This window comes from Gossypium arboreum, chromosome 13 (assembly GCF_025698485.1).
Source record: "Gossypium arboreum isolate Shixiya-1 chromosome 13, ASM2569848v2, whole genome shotgun sequence".
Classification (NCBI taxonomy): Eukaryota; Viridiplantae; Streptophyta; class Magnoliopsida; order Malvales; family Malvaceae; genus Gossypium; species Gossypium arboreum.
Window position 1 is genome coordinate 98,168,265 of NC_069082.1, and position 25,281 is coordinate 98,193,545.

Consider the following 25,281-nt stretch of genomic DNA (forward strand, 5'->3'; position numbering starts at 1 on the left):
ACATTAGGTTATTGATATGCAATTACATGTAAGACAATGTCTAGGACATTGGCATTGTATTGAGATTAAATGTAAGACAATGTATAGGACATTGGCATCGTTAATCGATTTCGTGTAAGACCCTATCTGAGACAGTGGCATCGATATGTGATAGCATGTAAGACTGTATCTAAGATATGGCATTGTACAAGCTTATGTAATTTCTGAGCATCCTTAACGATTTTGAATGGTTCAATGAGAAAATTCAAGTCGAGAAAGAATATGTGAATGAGCTAAGTGACTCAGGTACGTACGAGTCTAGCTATACATGCCATATAATTGGTATCAAAGCTAAGTGACTCAGGTATGTACGAGTCTAGCTATAGTTTTATCAAAGCTATAGTTTCTAAGCATCCTTAACAATTTTGAATGCCTCGTAACCCTATTTTGGTGACAGATATAGGTTAGGGGTGTTACATATAATTTGTATCAAAGCTATAGTTTTGTCAATTCTAGGAAAAACATAGTGTGTGAGAGTCTAGCTATACATGCCATATAGATAAACTGTGATAGTGTGGTGATTCCTGATAGTTAAAATGTGTTTTTATATAGAAAATAGATCCTGAATGAGCAATAACTGATGATGTGGAAAGTAATGCACCTGCTCTTTTCTCAAGGGGCAGCTCCGGCCGATTCTAGGCCTATTTCGAGTAGCCAAAAAGGAGAGGCTAAACAAGACTTTTGCCAAATGATGAGTGAGTGGTTCACAGACTTTGTTCGAACGAATCTGGCTGCTCAACAACCTCCACCCCCACCTGTTCCTCAACAAGTCTCAGTTGTGCCACAAGTGATAGATCCAATTCGATTGAGTAAGCCACCAGTCGATAAGATTCGTAAGCACGGTGCTGAAGAGTTCCGAGTTACCATTGATGATGATGCTGAGATAGCTGAGTTCTGGTGTGAGAACACTATCTGAGTATTTGAAGAATTATCCTGTACTCCAAATGAGTGTATTGAATGTTTTGTATCCTTACTAAGAGATAATGCGTATCATTGGTGGAAAAAATTGATATCAGTAGTCCCAAAGAAACGTGTCACCTGGGAATTCTTTTAGACCGAGTTTCGAAAAAAGTATATAAGCCAGTGATTTCTCGATCAGAAACATAAAGAATTTTTAGAATTGAAACAAGGCTGAATGACTGTCACTGAGTATGAAAGAGAATTTGTACAGTTAAGCAAGTATGCTCGGGAATATGTTTCCACTGAAGAAATCATGTGCAAATGTTTCGTAAATGGTTTGAATGAAGATATTAAGCTGTTAGTTGGAATACTTGAATTAAAAGAATTTGTTGTACTAGTTGAGAGAACTTGTAAAGCCAAGGATCTCAGTAAAGAAAATAAAAAAAACTGATTTTGAAGCAAGAGATTCAAGAAAGAGATTAACTAGTAAATCTTATCACTCTGCATCGTAGAAATTTTAAGACTTTTTTAATCGTTCCAATACATCTGTGGGACATTCAAACAGAAATCGAGTGAGACAACAGTCAAGCTTAAAGCTCTAGCTACTTCGATAGCTAGTGTTGGGAGTGCGAGACCTAACTAACCTAAATGTAAACATTGTGGTAAACAACATCCTGTGATTGTAGATTGAATGATAGGTCTTGTTTTAAATGTAGATCATTGGAACATTTTATTCGTGATTGTCCTGAGTTGACTGAGTAAGATACAGTATAGAATACGAGGCTGGGTAACAGTACAGCTAGAGGTAGACCACCTAGAAATACGAAAAATGTTAGTAGTAACTAGAAAAAGACTAAAGACTCTACTGTGAGATCAGAGGTGAGAGCACCTGCACAAGCCTACGCTATTCGTACTCACGAAGAAGCGTCATCTCCAGACATCATTATCGGTACTTTTACTCTTTATGATACTAAAGTTATTGCATTGATAGATTCTATCAGGGTCAACTCATTCGCATTTATGTATGAATTTAGTATCAGTAAGACTTTGCCTGTAGGGTCTATTGAATTTGTAGTTAGAGTATCGAACCCCTCAGGCAAATATGTGTTGGTTGCTAAAGTGTGCAAGAACTGTCCATTGATGATTTAGGATAATTGCTTTCTGGCTGATTTGATGTTGTTACCATTTGACAAATTTGATATAATTCTGGGTATGGATTGGTTAACGTTGCATGATTCTATTGTGAATTGCAAACGAAAAATGATAAATTTGAGATGTCAGATTAATAAAATTATCCGGATTGAGTTAGATGATCTAAATAGCTTGCCAGCAGTGATTTCATCGATGTTAGCTCAAAAATATGTGAGAAAGGGTTGTGAAGCTTACTTGGCTTATGTGCTTGATACGAAAGTGACTGAAAAGAAGATTGAATTAGTGCCTATTATGTGTAAGTATCTAGATGTGTTTCCTGAAGAGTTACTGGGTTTACCACCGATACAAGAGATTGAGTTTGGAATTGAGTTAATTTCGGGAACAACTCCTATATTGATAGCTCCGTACAGAATGGCTCCAACAAAATTAAAATAATTTAAAGCTAAATTGCAAGAATTGACTGATAGAGGATTTGTAAGACCAAGTTTCTTGCCTTGTGGTGCTCCCATACTGTTTGTGAAAAAGAAAGATGGCACGATGAGAATGTGTATAGACTACTGAAAGCTTAACAAAATGATGATCAAGAACGAATATCCTCTGCCCAAAATAGATGATTTGTTTGATCAATTGAAAGGGGCTACAATGTTTTCAAAGACAGATCTACTGTAGAATAGCATCAATGTTGTCAAATCATTGAAAACACTGCTACTCGAATCGAGTTAGGCGCTCAGAAATGTCAGCATATGAAGTTGCCGCATGAATTGGACGGTGGTGGTGGCTGAGACGATGGGTTCTCGTGTTGTGGGGGAACATCATCAGTAATGTCCTCGGGGGCCTCCTCCTCGGTAGATTGGGCTAGACGATATTGAGAAGGGTAGGTTCCTTGGCGCTTTTCGATCATCCTCATGCTTAGCATGCTCGAGATGCCTTGTGGAGACATCTGGCCAATGAGGGTCAAGAATGATTCCTGGGCCGTGGTGTTGAGGAGCCCAAAGTGTCGAGCCAACCGAGTAACGTAGAGGCCAATGGAGATGACCCCCTTCCTATGCCACTTCGTCTGGTGTTGAATGGCGAGGGCAATGAAATAGCAAGGTCGATGACGTGCCCGTGCAACATACACCATAGAAAGTAGGCGTCGTGAGTGTTGACAGCGCCAATTGCTCTCTCGCCTTCCTGTTAATATGTAAGCCAAAATGGCGTGTAGGTACCTCAGAGATAGAGGGAGAGCCGCTGCTTTGGAGCGGCTAGGATTATAGGTGGCTGAACCTGGTACTAGTGCGTCCAAGCACCATGAAGGAGAACGATGGATATAGCGGTTGAGAGTATTAAGTCATTCTCCTCCTTGAACTCCTTCGTATATAAGCCCAGTGCAGTACCGAATTCTAGGACGCTGAGCTGGCGAACTAATCTGCCTAGGCAAAAGTACACTGTGCTGGGATCATCGTAGTTCATCATTATGGTTTGAAGATGAAACGTTAAGCATAGTTCCATCATGAGCTCTAGATATGTTGGCTCGATGATCCCAAAGAAAATCTCCCAAGGATCGGTGGTTAGGAGGGCCCAAATTGCATCAGCCAACTGAACTTGTTCTACTGCAGCCCAGTTGATGCAGGGGCCTACAATTAGAGGTTGGGCCCGGAGTATTTGGAAAAGTTATTCTTAGGGCCCAATAGAGAATTGCAGGAAAGGGTGTCAAATTTTCGTGGTAGGACCCGAGGAAGATGACACTCCCTTCCTTTTCTTTGAAGCAAGGACAACAGTTTTCTTTGCTCGTGAAGACGACATGGTAACCCTGCAAGCAAAACCATTATTTTGTCGTGAGGAATGTTCAAGGTAAGACGAAAACAAATCCAAATGCTAAGGGAAAGAGATTGGGCGTCAAACATGGAGTGGAAAGAGGCACATGGGCATGGTAGGGAAGGCGTGTGGACTTGTAGCCCGTGTTAAATTAACAGGTTCACCCACGGTTGCTTGGCACGGGCATGTCACATGCCCGTGTTGATTTGACAGGTCCGGCAATGGGTTCAAGGCACGGGCATGCGATTTTGGCAGGTTCGCCCACAGCCATGTCGCACGGCCATGGCGATTTGTCATAGCCTATGTTGGGGAAATCTTTGCCCTGTTTCCACACAGTCATAAGCACGCCTATGTGCTTGGCCATGTTTGTGTGGTAAACCTGTATTCAAGAGCTCCGTTAGTAAGTTAGGTGTTAAACACTAAAATGAAAAGAAGTTAATACAGTTAGTACTCGGGTTGCCTCCCGAGAAGTGCTTATTTATAGTCTAAGCTCGACTTACCTCTCCATTGAATGGTCATGGTGGTTTGAGGAGTTTATACTCCTCATTCCGGCTATGATTCTCATCAAAATAAGGTTTTAGATAGGTGTTGTTTACCTTAAAAGTGCAGAACTTGGGATGACTTACCTCGACTGTACCGAATAGGAAAATGCTAAGTACCGTAAGAGGGATTTCTTCATTCAGTTTGGTAGTGACAATGTGAGGATCTGCGGTATCTAATAATACTTTATCTCCAACCTTAAGTTGATTTGGGAAGGTATTGAGCTCGTTCTGGCGTAGTTTTGGTTTATCGTGTGTTCTCGATTTATGCGTCCACCATTCATCTAGCTCCTCGATTTGTAGCCTTTGATCTTCATGAATAGGTCCCCTACTATTACTTGAGAATGGCTCATGTACTTCTTTCAGACTCATTTCCTGCAAAGTAGGTTGCACCATATTGTTAGTTTTAGTAGAATGGTTTAGACGATCACCTTCAATTTCCGATGTGTTGCCAGAATTGTGAGCTTGAATGGTGATTGTTTCATCTCCCACACGGAGTGTGAGCTCACCTGTGCCAACATCAATAATCATTTTAGCAGTTGCTAAAAGGGCCATCCTAAAATCAAACGAGTGTTGCTATCCTCCTCTATGTCTAGAACAATGAAGTCAACGGGAAATATAAATTTATCGATTTTAACTAACACATCTTCAATAATACCCGTAGGAAATCTTATAGTTTTATCTGCTAATTGAATGCTCATTCTAGTCTATTTGGGATTCCCAAGACCTAATTGTTTGAACATTTTGTAGGGCATGACGTTAATACTAGCCCCTAAATCAACTAATGCATTATTAACATCTAAACTACCAATTAAGCAAGGAATCATAAAACTCCCTGGATCTTTTAGTTTGTTGGGTAGTTTATTCTATAGAATAGCTGAGCAAATAGCGTTTAGCTCCACATGCGACGCCTCGTCCAACTTCTATTTATTTCCTAAAAACACCTTTAAAAATTTCATTGCGTTTGGCATCTGCGATAGAGATTCAATAAATGGTAAGTTAATATGTAATTTTTTTTAAGAGTTTAAGGAAATTACCAAATTGTTCATCTAAGCGGTCTTTTCTTGTCGCGTTGGGGTATGGCACACGAGGTTTATATTCGACATTCACTGATTTGTTTTTATTATGACCCACCTCACCTTGATTTCTGCTCACCATAGTTTATTACTTCGGTTCTGGCTAAGGCTCAACGAATCCTTCTTCATCTTGAACATTAATCGCGTTGAGCTATTCCCTTGGGTTGGGTTCAGTATTACTTGGCAAGCTACCTTGTGGTCGTTCGGAGATTAGTTTGGAAAGCTGGCTTATCTGAGTTTCAAGCCCTTGGATTGACGCTTGTTTATTTTTAAGTGCTGTCTCAGTGTTCTGGAAACGGGTTTCTGACACTGAGATAAATTTAGATATCATCTCTTCAAGGTTTGGTTTCTTTTCCTATTGATAGGGTGGTTGTTGAAAACCCAGAGGATGTTGTAGTCTTTGATTTCCTTGACTGCCTCACGAGAATTAGGATAGTTCCTCTAACCTGCATTATAAGTGTTACTATATGGGTTATTTTGGGATCTAGAGTTATTGTTACCCATATATTGGACTTGTTCCTCCTCGATGCTAGGGTTGAAGGATTGATACTTTGTGCCTGCTCCTCTTCCATTCGTCTCGCACCTCATTACTGTATGTACCTGGGTAGAACCAAGTAAACCATCAATCTTTTTATTTAGAAGTTCTACCTGGTTTGATAGCATAGTAACCGAATCGACGGTATAAACACCTGCTATTTTAGTTGGCTTAGTCCTTATGACTTGCCACTGATAGTTATTCAGTGACATCTCTTTAATAAATTCGTAAGCCTCTTCAGGTGTTTTATTGTTGATGGTTCCCCCGGCTGCTGCATCAATCATTTACCTTTTCGAGGGGTTCACACCATTGTAGAAGGTTTGAACTTGCAACCATAGAGGTAATCCATGGTGAGGACACCTTTGCAGTAGGTCCTTTTATCTCTCCCATGCATCTTAAAGAGTTTCTAAGTCCATCTGTACAAACAAAGAGATATCATTAAGTAATTTGGCTATTTTAGCAGTGGGAAATATTTTAATAGAAATTTTTTGGTCATTTGTTCCCAAGTAGTAATTGACCCTCGTGTTAACGAGTTCAACCACTGTTTAGCTTTGTTCCTCAATGAAAAAGGCATTAACCGAAGATGAATGGCATCGTCAGAAACGCCATTAATTTTAAATGTATCGCAGAATTCCAGGAAATTTGCCGAGTGAGAGTTTGGATCCTTATCCTGCAAACCATCAAACTGAACAAATTGCTGTATCATTTGAATAATGTTAGGTTTTAGTTCAAAATTATTTGCAGCAATAGCAGGTTTAGCTATACTTGATTCAGTTCCTGTTAAAGTAGGTTTAGCGTAATCATACATAGTACGAGGAGCAGGATTTTGATTTGCTAGTTCAACGGGAATCGCAGGAGGTAGCTGATTATCTTGGTTTTCAGCCATCCCCTCGGTTGGGGTTTGAATATCGTCCTCTTGCTCGTTCTTTGTGTATCTTAAGCTTCGCCTTATTTCTCTTTGGTTTCTGCGAGCTGCGCGATCGATTTCTTCGTCAAAAAGTAGTGGTCCTGACGGGTTTCTTCTAGTCATAAACTATAAAAACCTACTAAGATAAAGAAAAAGTAAATTAATAAATAAAAATAAAATAGAATTAACTTGCAAGAAAAATAAATGGCTAAAGTAATAAAACTTGAGTGTTCCTAATATCTTAGTTCCCCGGCAACGGCGCCAAAAACTTGATCGCGATTTTCGTGACAGGTAAGTTTTATATATTTATAATTAATCGTTCTTGAAACTAACTATTATCACGATGTAGGCAAGTGTACCTATCGAACAGTAGTATAGTTTTAGCAAGATCGGATTCTCGAACCCAAAGGAACTAAAAGTACTAGTAATGACTGTCTTTTTATTATCTAGCCTAAGAATAAAGGGGTTTTGTTTTAACTACCTAATCATCTATATTAAGAATTCACAAAAAATAGAATTGGGGAATTACTTTTGGAAAAACGATTGAATTAAGACAATACCTAAGGAAGAATCCACCTAGACTTCACTTGTTATTCTGACTCCGAATTGGACGATTTATTCATTTAACTTGTTCTATAGAGATCCCTAAGTTATGTTATTATCCCTATTCAAGACTAATAACGTCTAATCCCTAGATTGAATAATTCAGACTTTTCTCTAATTAACACCCTAGGGTTGCATTAACTCGATCTATGGATCCCTTATTAGGTTTCACCCTAATTCGAAAAAATCTTGTCACCCTATCTCTAGGCGCGCAATCAACTCCACTTAATTATGACAAATGTACTCTTAGACAGGGTGATAAACCGTAATTTATACATATTTTTACCCCATGTTTAATGCATGTTATGGATTATTTCCTATTAGAATTGGTGAATTCATTGCTCCTAATGCTATAATTTAATGTTTTATACTTAGGAGAGCATAGGAAAGCAAAAGGAACGAGAAACGAGCTAAAATAGAGAAAATGGGCCAAAGTACGAAATCAACACGACCTGGACCTCCTCACACGGGCAGACCACACGGCTGTGTTGATCGCATTATTTCGTTATAGGTTTTAAATATTTATAATTAATCGTTCTTGAAACTAACTATTATAGCGATGTAGGCAAGTGTACCTATCGAACAGTAGTATAGTTTTAGCAAGACCGGATTGTCGATCCCAAAGGAACTAAAAGTACTAGTAATGACTATTATTTTATTATCTAGCCTAAGAATAATGGGGTTTTGTTTTTAACTAACTAATTATCTAAACTAAGAACTCACAGAGAATACAATTGGGGAATTGCTTTTGGGAAAATCGATTGAATGATGACAATACCTAAGGAAAATCCACCTGGACTTTACTTGTTATTCAGGCTCCAAATCAGACGATTTATTCATTCAACTTGTTCTGTAGAGATCCCTAAGTTATGTTATTATCCCTATTCAAGACTAATAACATCTAATCCCTAGATTGAATAACCGAGACTTTTCTCTAATTAACACTCTAGGGTTATATTAACTCGATCTATGGATCCCCTTATTAGGTTTCACCCTAATCCTGCAAAATCTTTTCACCCTATGTCTAGGTGCACAATCAACTCCGCTTAATTATGATAAATGTACTCTTAGACAGGGTCTATTCCTCCTCTGAATAAGAGCTTATCTTGAATCAGTATCCTGGGATATCAAAACAAGAATTAAGAACACATAATTAAGAACAAGTTAAATATTTATCATACAATTCAAAAAATAATAACAAGATTCGTCTTAGGTTTCATTCCTCTTAGGTATTTAGGGGATTTAATTCATAACTAAATAAGAAAACATCTCAGAAAAATAAAGAATACAAAACATAAAGAAAACCCAAAACTCCTGAAGGGGAATTGAGGAGAGATCTTCAGTTTTGATGATGAATCCGGCTTCTAAGATAAATCAATCGGCTTCCTTGGAGTAATTCCTTACTCCCTTTTCTGTGTACCCCATTTTCCTCTTCTTCTAGGGTGTATTTATAGGCTTTGGAATGCCTATGAGCCCTCAAAAGTGGCCTTTTCCGAATTGGACTTAACTTGGGCTCGGTAGGGACACGCCCGTATGCAATTACTTCAGGCTGTGTTCGAGCCTGTTAGAATGGCATGGGCATGTGCTATACCTGTGTGAGTCGTGCTTTGATTCTTCCAGATTGACACAGTCGTGTGGTCTGCCCGTGTGAGGAAGTCCAAGCCGTGTTAAGTTCGTACTTTGGCCCATTTTCTCTATTTTTGGCCCGTTTCTCATTCCTTTCGCTCTCCTATGCTCTCCTAAGTATAAAACATGAAATTAAAGCATTAGGGTCATCGAATTCACAAATTTTAATGAGAAATCATCTAGAAAATGCATTAAACATGGGGTAAAAATATGTATAATTTACGGTTTATCAAATACCCCTACACTTAAGCATTTGCTTATCCTCAAGCAAAATCCTCAACTTATAATGAAAATAAATTCTCCCCAACTTATAATTCTTATCGATAATATCTCAAAATAATATATAGGTAATCATACATTGAGAATTCAACTAAAAGAACATAAAAGTTTCAAACATTCCAAGTTGAGTATTTAATTATGCAAACATAGGTCTCTCTCCACATCTAAGTAATTACCTTTGATTCAGAATATCACAGAGTTTCACATCCTCACTAAAGATTCACTCAAATCACTCGAGATATTTAAGGACAATAAATGAAGCACTCAATAGTCAATAATGAAAAGTCATTACCATAGGCTTGCATGAAAATCAAATCTCCACCACTATATTTAAGATGATACATCAATCAAAAGGTCTTTAGAGGGTTGTAGTGCGGCTTGGTTAGGGGGTGTTGTCAGAAGCTGAAAGAAAGGGTTAGAATCGAGATTAAATTGAAAAATTGCCTAACTAGAAAAAGAGTTAGTCTTCATTTGCGTACAACAAAGCTTCTCTCAGAATATGAAATTATAGATATGTATACATAGTTTTTTTTTATGAACAAGTTAAATACATAGGCTAACTTATTACAAATAAGACTTAGCTAAGCAATTTATTCAACTCAAATCTCGACAAAAATATGGATCAAATTAATTTAGGGGATTTCAACAATAATAGGTTAAGGGTCAATATTAAGGGTAATACAAGAAATGGCTTGTTAGGCTCAAGGGGGTTTACTAGGGGTTAATCGTGGAGGTAGGTTTTTCATGGCATGAGTGGGTTCATCCTAAGTGCCTTAATCATTTTGATATATCGAATCAAATGGTGTGGTCTCGACATGCATAATCAAACAAGTTCTAGAATAACAGTTCAATACTGACGCACTCAAAGCAATAATAAAAGTGAGCATGAAAGAATTAATAGGTGCTCAAAAGGCTCAAAAATCTCACAAAAAATTATGGCTTTTTGATGTTTAGACTCATGAATTCCAATTCAATGTAATACCTAGACTTGGGGAAAGAACCTATAATTTTAAATTCTTAAAAATCAACTCATCATGCTTGATTCCCTAATGTCTTAAAGTTTAAACAATCAATGCATAAATGCCAAAGTTTTAATTCAAGATATATCAATCAAAATCATAAATCAATTAAAATTTATCCTAAATATGATATGAAAGCTTTTCAAGAGAACAAGGTGATTATTCAGGGATTTTTCTGATAATGAAATAAATACCCCCCACACTTAAGATGTACATTGCCCTCAATGTACAAAGATAGATATTAGAGTATAAAAATAAGTTAGGGAGATAAGTGAAACTTCCTTTATGATGAAATCCTCGAATTGGAGTTCCGGAGAAGAATCGGTTCGAGAGTGAAGGAGGATACTCCGGCGGTCGTAGAGGTTTATTAGGCCATAAGTCCTGTGCCAAAAGAATATTATATCTAGTGGTAGCTATGGTCGTGGTCGATCAGGACATGGCAGTCGTGGAGAACCTTTTCCGGTGGAGTTTTAGTTCCTATGTGACGATGAGCTTAAGAGCTCTATATAACTGTGATAAAATTAGGAACTTTTTAAGGGATATTAGGAAGAATAATTACTCAAAAAGAAATAACCGAATTTAATAATTAAAAATAAAATTTCTAAAATCTAATAAAAATAAAAAGTAGTTTCAATAAAAATTAAAAACATAAAATAAAAATAAATATTTCTAAACATCTTCATCGCTGGATGGTTCGCAAGGTGGGACTGGCGATGAGATGTGGAGGTGCTGACAAATCTGATGTAGAGTAGCATCAATGTTGTCAAATCGTTGAAAACACTGGCGCTCAAAAATGTCAGCATATGAAGTCGCCGCATGAACTGGACGGGAGGGTGGTGGTGGTTGAGTCGGTGGGTCCTCGTGCTGTGGGGGACATCATCAGGAATGTCCTCGTAGGCCTCCTCTTCGGTAAATTGGGTGAGACGGTACTGGGAAGGGTAGGTTCCTTGGCGCCTCTCGATCATCCTCATGCTAAGCATGCTTGAGATACCTTGTGGAGACATCTGGCCGATGAGGGTAAGGGATGATTCTTGGGCTGCGGTGTTGAGGAGCCCGAAGTGTCGTAGGGGCCAATGGAGATGATGCCTTTCCTATGCCGCTCTGTCTGGTGCTGAATCGCAAGTGCAATGAAATAGGCAAGGTCGATGACGTGCCCTTGTGACATACACCATAAGAAGTAGACGTCGTGGGTGTTAACGACACTAGTGCTCTTTCGCCTCCCTATAATCGTGTGAGCTAAAATAGCGTGTAAGTACCTCAGGGATGGTGGAAGAACTGATGCCTTGGAGCAGCTAGGATTGTAGGAGGCCGTGCTAGGGGCCAAAGTGTGCCAGTACTTCGAGCGAGAGAAATGTATGTGGCGACTGAGAGCATGTAGTTCATTCTCCTCCTTGAACTCCTCCGTATATAAGCCTAGTGCAGCACCAAACTCTGGGACGCTTAGCTGGCAGATTAACCCACCTAAGTGAAACTGGACCGTGCCGGGATCATCGTACTGTGTCATTACGGTCTGAAGATGGAACGTTGAGCAGAGTTCCATTGTGAGCTCGAGGTATGTTGACTTGATAATCCCAAAGAATAGCTCCCAAGGGTCAGTGGTTAGGAGAGCCCGAATCGTGTCAGCCATCTGAACTTGTTCTATGGCAGCCCAGTTAATGCAGTGACCCGTAATTAAGGGTCAGACCCGAAGTATTTGAAAAAGCTCTTCTTGAGGCCCTTGGGGGAACTGCAGGAGAGGGTGACAAATTTCTGTGGTTGGACCCATAGAAGATGACGCTCCCTTCCTCTTCTTCAAAGCTGGTACGGCGGTTTTCTTTCCTCTTGAAGACGACATTGTGTACCTGCAAGTGGAAACATCAATTCGTCTTTTTGATGAGTGGACAATTTATAATATATAAAAGGAATGCGACTAAATTCGAAAAGGAAAATGCATGAATATATTCAGCCACAATCACTAAATTAAAAAAATAAGTTTAATGACCCATTTTGATGTGGCATGAGCATGGTGATATAAGTAAAAATGGCAAGGAATGGAATGCAAAATACTATATGAATGAAAAGAGATGTCAACACAATATGCATGATTATTTCAACTATCCTAGCCTTGAATATTTACTTCTAAGTTATTACATGAAGTGTAGGAATCATGTAATGAGTAAGATTTTAAACATGAGAAAGATGTTAACTTGTTTGATAAATGAAATTTATGTGATTATCAATATAGAAACAACATGAAAAACATAGATTAATATGATAAATAGCATTATAAATCAGTGAAATCAAAGAAAAAAGAGTAAACAAACATTAAGGGAAAAGGGTGGGCATCGAGAATGGAGTTGTAGGTGGCGCACGGGCGTGGCAAGGGGGCCGTGTGGAGTTGCAGCAGCTAGGGTTAGGGTTTTTGAATGGGGAAGAAAGTGAATAGTGCAGGGTATTTATAGATTTTGGGGCACACAGCCTTGGCACATGCCCGTGTTCCCCACGGTCGTGTCTAGCTTCGTTCTCTTCTCCCACGCCCGTGTGTGCAAGCCCCACGCCCGTGTTAATTTGACAGGTTCGACCACGGGTGCTAGACATGGGCGTGTCGCACGCCCGTGCTGTTTTAACAGGTTCACCCACGATTGGTCCACACGGGCGTGTGGCACTCCCGTGTTGTTTTGGCAGGCTCGACCACATCCATATCGTACGGTCGTGGAACTACTGTGGCATTTAATCGTAGCCCATGTTGGAGAAATCTTTTGCCCTGTTTTCACACGGCCTTAAGCACGCCCATGTGCTTGGCTGTGTCTCTATGGAAACACCTGTATTCAAGATTTCTATTAGTAAGTTAGGAGTTAAATACCAAAATTTAAAGAAATTAATTTTGTTAGTGCTCAGGTTGCCTCCCGAGAAACGCTTATTTATAGTCTAAGCTCGACTTACCTCTCCGTTTGAATAATCATGGTGGTTTAAGGAGTTTATTCTCCTCATTCCTGCTATCAATCTCATCAATATAAGGTTTTAAATGAGTGTTGTTTACTTTAAAAGTGCTGAACTTGGGATGACTCACCTCTACTGTATTGAATGGAAAAATACTGAGTACCGTGAGAGAGATTTCCTCATTCGGTGTGATAGTGGCAATGTGGGGATTTACGGCATTTAATAAGACCTTATCACCAACCTTAAGTTGATTTGAAGAGGTATCGGGCTCGTTTTGGCGTAGTTTCGGTTTGTCGGGTGTTCTTGGTTTGTGTGTTCGCCATTCATCGAGTTCCTCGATTTGTAATCTTCGATCTTCATGAACAGGTCCTCTACTATTTCCTGAGAATGACTCATGTGCTTCCTGCAGACTCATTTTCTGCAAAGTAGGTTGCATCATATTGTTAGTTTTAGTAGGATGGTTTAAATAATTACCTTCAATCCCTGATGTGTTGCCAGAATTTTGAGCTTGAAGGGTGATTGTTTCGTCTCCCACCCGGAGTGTGAGTTCACTTGTGCCAACATCAATGATGGTTTTAGCAGTTGCTAAAAAGGGCCTACCTAGGATTAAGGGAGTGTTGGTATCCTCTTCTATGTCTAGAACAATAAAGTCAACGGGAAATAAAAATTTATCAATTTTAACTAGCACATCTTCAATAATACCTTTAGGGAATCCTATAGTTTTATCTGCTAATTGAATGCTCATCCTAGTCTGTTTGGGTTTCCCGAGACCTAGTTGCTTAAACATTTTGTAAGGCATGACGTTGATACTAGCCCCTAGATCAGCCAATGCATAATTTGTGACAGCCTTAAAACGACCCTAGTCGAAATGTGGTTTCGGGACCACAAAACCAAGGCATAAAAATAATTTAATATTTATTTTATTGCCTATAATGTGTGTTAACTCATGTGTGATATTTTTTATGCTTTGATTTAGAATTATAGATGTGAATTTCACTAGAAAGGACCTAGTAATAAACTTTGAAAGTATGAGGGGAAATGTGTGATGACTAATTAAAGGATGCATGCAAAACAATGGACTTGCATGTCAAATTCCCCCATAGCTAGTGGCCGGCCATGACAAGGATTTATGGGCAAAAATCATGTCATGAAACATGTTTGGTAAATGGGTTATGATGGAAAGAATAAAATAAGGGTTATGGAATAAACAATTAATGTTAGTAGATGAGAAACAAAAAAAAGTGTCCATCTTCCTCCATAGCTTGGCGAATGTCCTAAAGGAAGAAAGAAAAATTTTGTTCATCTCTTTTCACTCTCTTGTTGGCGAAAATACTAAGGTTAAGGAAGGAGTTTTGCTTCATACTTGGTTTGGAAGAGGATTAGGAAGAGGTTGGCTAAACTTGCATCAAGATTAAGGTATGTTTGAGGTTCATGCATGTTTTAGTTGCTAGCTTAATGTTCTTGTTAGCCCATGGTTCAAATCCTTGTTATGTCATGGGAATGAAATTCGCCAAAGTGAATGTGGTGTTAATGCCATTGCATGTTAAATAACAAGCTTGAAAGTGATACATGTGATGGAGGATTGAAGATTCTTAGATTTTCTTTTAGCATTTTTTTGAATGAGATACTAAGTTCTTTGTTTCACCATGACCAAATTGAAATGGTGTGGTGTTGTGGTATTCGCCATGATATATCCATAAGTATAATTCATGCATGTTGCATGGTAAGTAAGATTTAAGCTTTGGAAATGTGTATATATTTGGATATAAGCCACTTGAGAATTCGCCCTTGCACCTACATGAATATATGTTTGCACATGATGGATTGGTATGACATATATACTAATTCAAAGTGTATATTTGCTTGTGATGATGTGTTGATTATGAAGTAAATAAGAGATGTGCAATGAATTACGATATGTAATGTGTTAGTAGTAAAATGTATGCTGTTTTTTTTGTGTGGTATTAAGTGTATATTCGGCCACATGAGGGGTAATTAGTGTGCATGCATTCGGTTTGAGGCAAGCATATTGATGCCTATTCTTGGCTTAGAAAATTCGCTAAGAGGAATATTAACTAATGTGTTGAGTTCGATTTATGATTTCGTACATATACAACTTTGATGCCTAATGTATATAAGGGCCAAGTACTTTGAACTTCACGTTGATGTTTGAATGTATTGAATTGCTTGTTGTGATGTAAAATGTGCATGACCATTGTGTATTTGAGCTAAAGGATGGCCATATGACCATTTACACTCCTTGTCATATTCGCCATAAGCTATCATGATGAGATTTTAATAAGTTAAATTTGTGTAAATTAGCTCAAGAGCAAAGGGAGCTAAATCCGATAAAGGGAAGGAAAAAGTAGTTGAATAGCCGTCGAAATCGCCGACAACATCCAAAGTAAGTCTTGAGTGATGACCCTACTTGAATTATATCAAAATTATGCTCCTTGTTTGTGTGGCCATTGAGCGAAATAGTAAAGGTTGATAGATATTTTGTGTTAGAGCTTTAATGTGAAAATGAACTATGGACGTGTCTTGAATATTGATATATATGTAAGTGAACATTGGAAATATATCCGGCTAAGACCGAAGGCATTCGTAATGAGTTGATATATCCGGGCTAAGACCAAGGCATTCGTATGAGTTGATATATCCGGGCTAAGACCAAGGCCTTTGTGCAAGTCACCAAATCCGGGTTATGACCGAAGGCAATCGTGAGTCGCTATATCCGGTTAAATCCGAAAGTATGTGATTCGAAGTGAGCAATCTTGCTGTGAAAATTTCAGCTTATACACTTGTGAAAATTCCAGCAATGAGGTATGTTTGTATGTGCTTGTACTAATTGAATTCTTACAAGTAAGTATGCGCTAAGTTGATAAACGAGCTACCGGCCTTGGGCTAAGTTGTTCTTTTGTGTATGAACATAAGGGTCGGTGATGTGAAATAAGTATGAGTATGGGAATGTGAATTAGTAAAGTGGTTTAATTAGCCATGTGAATAAAATACCTTAGTCAAAGCTGATTTCATTGCTTGAGACTTACTAAGCATTAAAATGCTTACCCGTTGCTTTGGCTCTCTGTTTTATAGGTTTCGCTCGTTAGCTATCGGATTCGGGATCAAAGAAGTGAAGTCATCCACACTATCGAAGCCCCATTTTGGTACAAATTTTGGTTGAACTTTGAAATGGCATGTATAGGACCATCCTTTGTTGAAGGTCATGTACCTTCCGGTTTGTGTAAACTTGGATAGCCATGCGAAAATGGCTATATATCGTTTTAGCATAGAACTATAATCGTTTGTATGTTGACCCTTATGAGGTATGGAATTATTTTGAAACGATTAGCCATTGGAATGGTTAATCATGATCACGCTTTGTGCTATGTATGTAAAAGGGCCAATTGAATCATGGAAAGTATGAAATAGGTAAAGCCTACTAAAGGCAGATGCTGACAGCAGCAGTGACGTGGATGTGAAAAATCACTAAAAATAGTAGGAATGGTATTAAATAGCAAATAAATTATGTAAGTGTACCTTGATGAATCTACTTTCATATGGAAGAAACGAAATGGTCATATGAGTTATAAGTTAACAGATTTTAAAGTTCTTGTGAAATAGGGCCAGAACGGTTTCTGGATCCCCTGTTCCAACTTTGGAAAATCATTGTAAATTAACCAGAGATAATTAGGAGTCATTCCATATATGTGTAGATTCCTCTCTGAGTCTAGTTTCTATAGAAACAAACGGCATTAGTATTGAAGCCCTGTACAGGGAGATATCCAATTCGTAACGCACAAAGGTCAGTGTAGTCGATCCCTACAACAGGCGAGACTTTAACTAATAAACTGTACTAATTGGCTCGACCAAAAATTCTAGAAAAAAATATGTAGATGGACATATGAGTCTAGTTTCAGGAAAAATTTACGGAACTGATTTTCAAGTTGTAAAACTCAAGTTATGAATTTTAGAGCGACTAGTACTCAGATTGGCAGCTTGTCTGAAAATTGTCAATAAGTGGGTTGAAGTCTGTTAACACCTCGCGTTCGACTCCGGCGACGGTCTCGGGTTCGGGGTGTTACATAATTAATATCTAAACTACCAATTAAGCAAGGAATAGTAAAGCTCCATGGGTCTTTTAGTTTGTTGGGAAGTTTATTTTGAAGAATGGCCGAGCAAACTGCATTTAGTTCCACATGCAACGCCTTGTCCAACTTTTGCTTATTTGCTAAAAGCTCCCTTAAAAATTTCATTACGTTTGGCATCTGTGATAGAGCTTCAATAAATGGTAAGTTAATATGGAATTTTTTTAAGAGCTTAAGGAATTTACTGAATTGTTCATCTGAGCGGTCTTTCCTTGTCGCGTTGGGGTATGGTACACGAGGTTTATATTCGGCAGTCATTGGTTTGTTTTTATTAGATTCTACCTCACCTTGACCTTTGCTTACCATAGTTTCTTGCCTCGGTTCTGGTCCAGGCTCAACGACTCCTTCGTTATCTTGAATATTAATTGCATTGAGCTATTCTCTTGGGTTGGGTTCAGTATTACTTGGCAAGCTACCTTGTGGTCGTTTGGAGATTAGTTTAGAGAGCTGGCATATCTAGGTTTCGAACCCTTGGATCGACGCTTGTTGATTTTTAAGTGCTGCCTCAGTGTTTTGAAAACAAGTTTCCGACATCGAAATAAACTTTGAGAGCATCTCTTCAAGGTTTGGCTTCTTTTCCTGTTGGTAGGGTGGTTGTTGGTAGCCCAGAGGATGTTGTGGTCTTTGATTTCCTAGACCGCCCCACAAGAAATTTGGGTTGTTCTTCCAATCTGCATTGTAAGTGTTACTATATGGATTGTTTTGAGGTCAAGGATTATTACCCATGTAATTTAATTGCTCGTTATCCATGTTGTGGCCATTAGGTTGGTATTCCGAATGGTTTGTTCCACTTCCACTTGCTTCGCACTGCATCACTGGGTGAACCTGTGAAGAACTAAAAAAAACATCAATTTTCTTATTCAAAAGTTCTACCTGATTAGAGAGCATGGTGACTAAATCGACGTTATAAACACTGGCTGTTTTCGTTGGCTTTGTCCTCATGACTTGCCACTGATAGTTCTTCAGTGACATCTCCTCTATAAACTCATAGGCATCTTCCGGTGTTTTGTTGTTGATGGTTCCGCCAGTAGTTGTGTCAACCATTTGCCGAGTCAAAGGATTCAGACTATTGTGGAATGTTTGTACTTGGAGCCAAAGCGGTAACCCATGGTGAGGGCACCTTCTCAAAAAGTCTTTTTATCTCTCCCATGCATCGTAGAGTGTTTCTAAATCCATCTGCACAAAAGAAGAGATATCATTGCGTTATTTAGTCATTTTAGCCGGCGGAAACTATTTTAGTAAAAATTCTTCGGTCATTTGTTCCCAAGTAGTAATTGACCCTCGTGGTAACGAGTTCAACAACTTTTTAGCTTTGTTCCTCAATGAAAAGGGAAACAACCGAAGATGAATGGCATCATCAGAAACGCCATTGATTTTATATGTATCGTATAGTTCTAAAAGGTTGGCTAAATGAGCGTTGGGATCCTCATCCTGCAAACCATCAAACTGAACAAATTGCTGTATCATTTGAATAGTGTTAGGTTTTAATTCAAAAGTATTTGCAGCTACAGTAGGTCTAACTATGCTCGATTCAGTTCCTATTAAAGAGGGTTTAACATAATTATATATAGTGCGTGGAGCAGGATTTTGATTAGCCGTAATTGAATGAGGTAGCTGATTGCCTTGGTTTTCAGCCATCTCTTTGGTTTGAGTATCGTCTTCTTGCTCGTTCTCTGTGTATCTTAAGCTTCGCGTTATTTCTCTTTGGTTTCTCCGTGTATCTTAAGCTTCGCGTTATTTCTCTTTGGTTTCTACATACTGTGCGATCGATTTCTTCGTCAAAAAGTAATGGTCCTGACGGGTTTCTTCTAGTCATAAACTATGAAAACTTGCCAAGAGAAGGAAAAAGTAAGTTAATAAATAATAATAAAATTAAATTAAATTTCAAGAAAAAATAAATGGCTAAAGTAATAAAAATTAAGCGTTTCTAATATCTTAGTTCCCCGGTAACGGCGCCAAAAACTTGATCGCGTTATTTCGTGATAGGTTTTAAATATTTATAATTAATTGTTCTTGAAACTAACTATTATCGTGATGTAGGCAAGTGTACCTATCGAACAGTACTATAGTTTTAGCAAGACCGAATTGTTGAACCCAAAGGAACTAAAAGTACTAGTAATGACTGTCTTTTTACTATCTAGCCTAAGAATAATGGGGTTTTGTTTTTAACTAACTAATTATCTAAACTAAGAACTCATAGAGAATAGAATTGGAGAATTGCTTTTGGTAAAATCGATTCAATGAAGACAATACCTAAGGAAAAATCCACCTAGACTTTACTTGTTATTCTGGCTCCGAATTGGATGATTTATTCATTCAACTTGTTCCGTAGAGATCCCTAAGTTATGTTATTATCCCTATTCAATACTAATAACGTCTAATCACTAGATTGAATAACCGATACTTTTCTCTAATTAACACTCTAGGGTTGCATTAACTCGATCTATGGATCCCTTTATTAGGTTTCACCCTAATCCGGCAAAATCTTGTCACCCTATGTCTAGGCGCGCAATCAACTCTGCTTAATTATGATAAATGTACTTTTAGACAGGGTCTATTCCTCCTCTGAATAGGAGATTATCTTGAATCAGTATCCTGGGATATCAAAACAAGAATTAAGAACACATAATTAAGAACAAGTTAAATATTTATCATACAATTCAGAAAATAATAACAAGATTCGTCTTAGGTTTCATTCCCCTTAGGCATTTAGGGGATTTAGTTCAGAACTAAATAAGAAAACATCTCAGAAAAATAAAGAATACAAAACATAAAGAAAACCCAAAACTCCTGAAGGGGAATTGAGGAGAGATCTTCAGTCTTGATAATGAATCTGGCTTCTGAGATGAATCAATCGGCTTCCTTAGAGTAATTCCTTACTCCCTTTTCTGTGTACCCCATTTTCCTCTTCTTCTAGGGTGTATTTATAGGCTTTGGAATGCCTATGAGCCCTCAAAAGTGGCTTTTTCAAAATTGGACTTAACTTGGGCTCGGCAGGGACACGCCCGTATAACACGCCAATGTGCGATTACTTTAGGCTATGTTCGAGCCTGTTAGAATGCATGGGCGTATGCTATACCCGTGTGAGTCGTGCTTCAATTTTTCCGGATTGACAAGGCCGTGTGAGGAAGTCCAAGCCATGTTAAGTTCATACTTTGGCCCATTTTCTCCGTTTTTGGCCCGTTTCTCGTTCCTTTTGCTCTCCTATGCTCTCCTAAGTATAAAACATGAAATTAAAGCATTAGGAGCATCGAATTCACCAATTCTAATGAGAAATCATCCATAAAATGCATTAAACATGGGGTAAAAATATGTATAATTTATGGTTTATCACGTGTCAATTTGGCAGGCTCGAGCACGGCCTGAAATAATCGCACACGGGCTTGTCCCTACCGAGCCCAAGTTGAGTCTAATTTGGAAAAGGCTAATTTTGAGAGCTCTTAGGCATTCCAAAGCCCATAAATACACCCTAGAGGAGGAAAAAAAAAGAGACGGAGAATAGGGAGTAAGGAATTACTCCAAGGAAGCCGATTGATCCATCTCGAAAGCTGGATTCACCATCAAGACTGAAAATCTCTCCTCAATTTCCCTTCAGAGTTTTGGGTTTTTTATGTTTTGTATTCTTTATTATTCGAGATATTTTCTTATTTAGTTATGAACTAAAACCCTAAATACTTAAGGGAATGAAACCTAAGACTAATCTTGTTTTTATTTTCTGAATTGTATGATAAATATTTAACTTGTTCTTAATTATGTGTTCTTAATTTTGTTTTGATATCCCAAGATATTGATTCAAGATAAGCTCTTATTCAGAGGAGGAAAGACCCTCGCCTAAGAGTACATTTGTCATAATTAAGGAGTTATTTACAGCCTAGACATAGGGTGACAAGATTTTGCCAGATTAGGGTGAAACCTAATAAGAGGATCTATAGATCAAGTTAATGCAACCCTAGGGTGTTAATTAGAGAAAGGTCTCAATTATTCAATCTAGGGATTAGGCGTTATTAGTCTTGAATAGGGATAATAATATAACTTAGGGATCTCTACGTAACAAGTTAAATGAATAAATTGTCCGATTCGAAGCCAGAATAACAAGTACAGTCTAGGTGGATTTTTCCTTAGGTATTGTCTTAATTCAATCGATTTTCCCAAAAGCAATTCCCCAATTCCATTCTCTATGAATTCTTAGTTTAGATAATTAGTTAGTTAAAACAAAACCTCTTTATTGTTAGGCTAGATAATAAAAAGACAGTCATTACTAGTACTTTTAGTTCCTTTGGGTTCGAGAATCCGGTCTTGCTAAAACTATACTATTGTTCGATAGGTACACATTCCTACATTGCGATAATAGTTAGTTTCAAGAACGATTAATTATAAATATTTAAAACCTATCACGAAATCACGCGATCATAGGGTCTATTGCTCCTCTGAATAAGAGCTTATCTTGAATCAGTATCCTGGGATATCAAAACAAGAATTAAGAACACATAATTAAGAACAAGTTAAATATTTATCATACAATTAAGAAAATAATAACAAGATTCGTCTTAGGTTTCATTCCCTTTAGGTATTTAGGGGATTTAGTTCATAACTAAAAAGGAAAACATCTTAGAAGAATAATGAATACAAAACATAAAGAAAACCCAAAACTCCTGAAGGGAAATTGAGGGGAGATCTTTAGTCTTGATGGTGAATCCGGCTTCTAAGATGGATCAATCGGCTTTCTTTGAGTAGTTCCTTGCCTCCTTTTCTCCGCATCCTCTTTCCTCTTCCTTTAAGGTGTATTTATAGGCTTTGGAATGCCTATGAGCCCTCAAAAGTGGCCTTTTTCGAATTGGACTCAACTTGGGCTCGGCAGGCACATGCCCGTGTGACACGCCCGTGTGCGACTACTTCAGGCCGTGCTCGAACCTATTAGAATGGCATGGGCATGTGTTCTACCCGGGTGAGTCATGCTTCGATTCTGCCAAATTGACACGGCCGTGTGGTCTGCCCGTGTAAAGAAGTCCAGGCCGTGGTGATTTCGTACGTTGGCCCATTTTCTCCGTTTTTGGCCCGTTTCTTGTTCCTTTCGCTCTCCTATGCTTACCTAAGTATAAAACATGAAATTAAAGCATTAAGAGCATCGAATTCACCAATTTTAAGGAAAAATCATCCATAAAATGTGTTAAGCATAGGGTAAAAATATGTATAAATTACGGTTTATCAATAGGCTTTGGACTCGTGAGTGGTTTACTCGATTTTGAAAACAGGTGTGTATTTACGCACTAAATAGACTGAAGAACAACAAAAGCTGAAAAGCCGAAAGAATGGCCTTTTGGCCACATGGGTGTGCGAACGCATATGTGGTAAACCAAGCCCATGGAACATGGGTGTTCGACTGTAGAGGCCACCATAAGCATTCTCATGGGTTTGGGTCGTTCTGGGCTACGATGGGCCGATATGAGTCATGTGGGCCCAATAGGCTTATGAGCTCCACACAGATAAATTCCACAATATATGGTAATTACTGGACTGGGCTGTGTAGTTCACATGGCTATGGTAATTTTTGGACTCGATAGGCTACATGGGCATGTGGGCCTACTTGGGCTGCATAATGGGCTCTAGGCCTATTTACACTGTTAGGACCGTTAGGATTACACGAGTCGCTCGAGGCGATTGTAGACCTTCTGGTGGGTCGATAAGAGTACTTAGCCCCCAAAGCAGGTAAAATGACCAAAATACCCTTAAAGGGTAAAATAACTATTTTACCCCTCGAGGGTAAATGACTGATTTGTGCTATGATATGACTGTTCTTTCTGAGCATGACATTTTACATAAAAGTATGGTTTATGACATGACATTCTGCATGAGGTTGGGTTTTTGTTAAGGAGGAAGTGTACTGTTACTGATGGCTCTGCCACATATACTGATACTGGCAGCTTTGCTGTGTTATTGCTTCTGGTAGCTCTGCTGCGACATTAATAGTGCCAGCTTTACTGCGATATTGGTGTGTTGGTTGGATGGGTCGACTTTTTCCCTGCATAGTGTGTTGGTGGTATGGAGTGGTGTGTTGTTGGATTAGGATGGGTTGCATTACTGTACTGTTTTGTTATTGTATTGGGCTAAGGCCCACTTTGAACTATTTTTAAATAGAGCTTAGGCCCAGACTGTTACTGCATGTTGTATATTGATCGACTGATAGGGGATTGCATATTGAGTTTTCATAAACTCACCCTTTCTTTTGACTGCACAGGTAATCCCCAGCGTTAGGCAGATCAGAGCTGCGGGGGACTCGTAGATGGTTACACTACTACTCCCGTTTTCTCTTATTTGGCATTCATTAGCTATTAGATTTCGTTTTTTGGTTTTGAATTATGTAATAAGGCCTCTCTAATTTTCTAACTTTTAATTTGGGATTTTTTCTTATGATGATTTATATCTGTTAAATGTAGAACGCGGTTTTCCAAAACGATAACTGTTTTCAAAACACTACGTTTTCACAACACTTTTGAAATGCTTCCATAACAAACAGAGTTTTAAAAGTAATGTAAATTTAAAATGAACTGCGAATAGCTAGAATGATTTAAGTTCCATCAGCAAGAGCTAGTTTTCGAAAAGCACTCCAACGTGACACCGCCAGATTCGGCCATAACGTCTAGGCTAGATTTTAGGTGTTACAATATTGATTCATAAAATGATTTATTTGTGTATGGCTTACTAAGATTTTAAAGCTTACTTTGTGTGTTCTTTCCATGTTTATCTTTTGTAGATCATCGAAGCTAGCTCAGACTCTAGGATCATTGGGAAACGTCATCGCACTATCGATCATCTCATTGGTATTTTTGGAAGCTTTGTATATATGGTATATGGCATGTATAGGCTAGTTTCAATTTGATATGTTTTGAGTTGTGATTATAGCCATGAGATTTTGCTTGTGAATGTTCATGTGTATGGCTATTTAAGTTGGCTTGAATTGTGTTTGGTGAGATATATATATGTGATGTATATAATACTTTATATGTTGGTTTGTTTTGGTATGGTTATGAGTTGGCTATTTTGAATAGATGTAAGTTTGTGTATTAATGCTTGAGGAATGGTATATTATGGTATGTTTTGTATATGATGAATTGAAATGTTTGGGAGGCATTATTTAGATGATAGAAAAATTTTGAAAGTACATTTCAAAGTTATGCGAATTGATGATTATGGTACATTGTTTTGGTATGTTTTGAATATGAAATTGAATAGTTGTATAATTATGAATAGATGTCATGATATGAGTACGAATTGGCATGTTTGTGGTTGCTTAAAGATGTATTGAAATGTGCTATTTTGGTTGCTATGTGTGCTTGTGGTTAGGGTGGCAAATTGGCCTTGCAAATGGCCGTTTTTTGTCCACACGGGTAGATACTCAAGCATGTTACACAGTCGTGTGTCCTTTGGGGTACCCTTCGAATTAAAGTCAGTATACCCTACAGTTTTGACACGGCTTAGACACACGGGCATGACTACTGGCCGTGTGTGGCACACTGGCTGGCACATGGGCGTGTGGTCGACCGTGTGATCCAAGTCAGTAACCCCCTTTGATTTCACACTGCCTAGCACACGAGAGTGTCCTCAGCCGTGTGGTGCAAGTCAGTATGTATGCCCAGTTTTCACACGGCCTGTCACACGGGCATGTCTGGTCACACGGCCCATTCACATGGGCGTGCAACCTTGAAATTAAGGAAAATTTTCTAAGTTTCTCAAAGTTTGTGAATGCT

The 25,281-nt window shown here is 38.4% G+C and overlaps 2 non-coding genes across 2 annotated transcripts; both read left to right on the forward strand.

Moving 5' to 3' along the window:
* The first annotated feature begins 6,380 nt into the window (after positions 1-6,380).
* Positions 6,381-6,486, forward strand: LOC128287716 (small nucleolar RNA R71). The gene has a single exon (XR_008278416.1). It is a non-coding gene; the product is annotated as a small nucleolar RNA R71 (small nucleolar RNA).
* A 12,152-nt stretch (positions 6,487-18,638) lies between these two features.
* On the forward strand, positions 18,639-18,741 carry LOC128287571 (small nucleolar RNA R71). The gene has a single exon (XR_008278271.1). It is a non-coding gene; the product is annotated as a small nucleolar RNA R71 (small nucleolar RNA).
* Positions 18,742-25,281: the final 6,540 nt, after the last annotated feature.